General features: G+C 45.3%; 1 long non-coding RNA gene across 1 annotated transcript in view; it reads left to right on the forward strand.

The window, feature by feature from the left end:
- The window catches only part of LOC147035055 (uncharacterized), a 12,165-nt gene extending 10,911 nt beyond the window's left edge, over positions 1-1,254 (forward strand). The window contains exon 3 of the long non-coding RNA XR_015061200.1: positions 988-1,254. This is a non-coding gene — a long non-coding RNA (uncharacterized LOC147035055). The remainder of the gene's footprint in view (positions 1-987) is intronic.
- Positions 1,255-2,968: the final 1,714 nt, after the last annotated feature.

Here is a 2,968-nt window from a genome sequence, read left to right on the forward strand (position 1 = left end):
AGAGTGCGACTTTGCCACAACACTCCAGCCAATGAGGGTGGAGATCGCCTCAGATGGCGATTTTCTCACCCCGGCCAAGAAAGATATAAAGGAATGCCAGGCTGGGGAGGGTTGGTCATCTTGGGGGTTGCGGGTCTTGGTGCTGGCTGTTTCGTCTGGTCCTGGGTCATCGTCGTCTCTGATATTATCCTTGGTCATGGTTGATTGGTGCGTGGCCGGTTGGAGAGCGCGGTCCCTGGTGCTTGGCGCTGCGTGAAAGCTGTGTGTTCGAGTCCCGCCACGCGACCAGATCATTGTACACTGCATGAGGCGTACAGGTGCATGCCAGACCCTGGCCTTCGGCTCGCCTTTCCTTCTGAGCTGGAGACCTCAATAAAGGCCGGCCGGCCCAGTTCTTTTGTGTGTGTGTGTGTGTGTGTGTGTGTGTGTGTGTGTGTGTGTATATATATATTTTTTTTAGTGTGTGTGTGTGTGTGTGTGTGTGTGTGTGTGTGTGTGTGTGTGTGTGTGTGTGTGTGTGTGTGTGTGTGTGCGTTGCCAGTTCGTTAAGTAGAATTGTTTAAGTGCATTGTACATACCTGCATTGTTTTTAGTCGGTTTAACTCTGCTCTCTGTGTCCCCCTCCCTTATAAATAAACCCCTGTTAAATGTACCATCTCGTTTTCTGTGCTTTCCTTCATTGGCCGAGCAAGGTGCATATTAAGAATTAGTGAAGCCGTTCGTGCCGTAAATTGTTCATTTGGTCCGGCGCGGCTTTGGTCTTCATATTATTTTGTATTATTTGGTATTCGAGAAATATTTCGTAATATTTCTCAGAGCAATAGAAAAATATGTAAAAGTACATAGGAGCACACAAACAACAACAACAACAACAACAACAACAACAACAACAGCCACCATGACAACAATTGATTGTTAAAAATATCGTTTTCACGTATTTTACTTCCTCATTGACACTGACAGATATATATGCAATATGTTTGCCAGGTACAACATGCTGTCTTTTGATGAAACCCATCAGCGAAGTGACGGGAGGCACGCCTATAGCTACTATCCACCAAGTCATGCTTACAGATGGGACACTCAGATCAAAAATCCATCTCACCGATGGCACACTTTGTTTGATGGCTGGTGTCCTACCCATTTAAAATCGGGTCAGAAATCAACAGTTCATATAATCAGGTCGGAAATTGAAACCATGGGTGTGTTGGTCATGGAACATGCACACCCCAGACGACACAGCTCTCAAGTATGTGTGCTCGCTGACTCTGCACCATCCTGGCAGCTATTTATAAGTGTATAATGTGAAAGCAGCTTGCCCACATTCGGGGAGATGGAATGTTTGAATTACTTGCTCAATAAAGTATATTCTGTAATTCTGCAAATAAAACCTGTGATTGACTTAAACATTAACATGTGTGAATCCCAGGAAACTGATGAGGCAGAGAATCCCAGGATGGGACTGGTATGAAACACCCGCTCCCCTACTGGAGAGCAACACCACTCCCTTCAGTGGGGGTCAGTAAGGTACTTGCGTTATACCACGTGGACAGCACAAAATTGCAAGTCATTTCCACAGATAACTTGTAATACCCTCTCCCATCACCACCGGGTGGTACTAGACGGTACACATCGCGGATGATGACAAACAAGTACCGACCTACTGCGTTTTCCGGTTTTATTCCATAGACCAGCGTAGATCGGCTCACGACGCTCGCCACTCCACACGTCGTTGCAGAGATTGACGTCACAGATTTGCTGTGTTGTCATGACGACGTACCCATCAGAGTACCTGTCCGACGCACGATCTTCTGGCAAGCATGCAACACGTTCTTCTGACGCATATCTATATTTGGGTGGTGTATAGGCAACTGACGGCTCTGCATAAGAAAAATAAATAACCCAGGTTAAATGCATGGAGCGAAAAAAAACATACTGACTGCACTGTGAATGATGGAGACTTGTAATACCCTCACCCGCCTGGAGGGGGCAGCACACGATACACATTTACATAGAAAATTTGTGTTCTTCTCATCACCTCCTGCCCAAGACCACCGACAAAGATAAAAGCACCCCGACACATTAACTGGGGTCACGCTGATCCTCTGGAGCAAGTCTGGATGCAATTGGGCCACAACTGTAGGAGGAGTAGCCCGACAAACAAACCCACAAACAAACACACAAACATCGGTCCGTGAATTATCGCAAGGATTTACACCCGTCATCATACAAACATTTATTTTGTACAAATTTATTTGTAATATTGGTGATATTATATTTATTTGAAATTTATTTGTAAAATAAAAGGTCCAAGTGGTATAAATGGTCAAGGGTCGAAGCTGTCTAATCTGTCTGAAGGGTGTAAGGGGTCTAAATGGTGTTAAGGTCGAAGAGCACTGAAGGGTCTTAGGGATCTTTTGTGTCCTTGGGGTCTTGTTAATCCTCTGGGTCTTTTGGGTCCTCAGGGACTTTTTGGTATTTTGGGGTCTTTTTGGTCTTTTGTGTCATCGGGGCCATCGAGGTCTTTTGGGTCCTCAGGGACTTTTGGGTCATCTGGGTGTTAAAGGATCTTCAACGGTTGAAGGCATCTCGACAGTCCAAAGCGTCGAAACATACATTCCAATAGTAGGTAATTAATAGACGTATGTGTGTGAAGTCAGGGTGCAACTGATGTTCAAACAGGATGTGATCGATAGGTACATACCCTTCACGGACTGACTGACTGACTGACTGACTGACTGACGGAGGGCTTCATGGACTGACTCACGGCTTCACGGACAGACGGACGAGCCGTGATTTTAGCTTACACACAGACACACAAACATATAAGTTCCTTACAGAAACTTCAATGTAAGAGGAGACCCATCAAAGCCTGCAATACTATTGCCAACTAATGGTTGTTTGTCCAGGCTCTATCATCTTTCCTTTTAATGCTGGATCATAATGATCATAATGGAGTTCTTGATCA

Source organism: Eptatretus burgeri, chromosome 1, assembly GCF_056783735.1.
Source record: "Eptatretus burgeri isolate ZD-2024b chromosome 1, Ebu_testis_v1, whole genome shotgun sequence".
In the NCBI taxonomy this organism is placed as follows: Eukaryota; Metazoa; Chordata; class Myxini; order Myxiniformes; family Myxinidae; genus Eptatretus; species Eptatretus burgeri.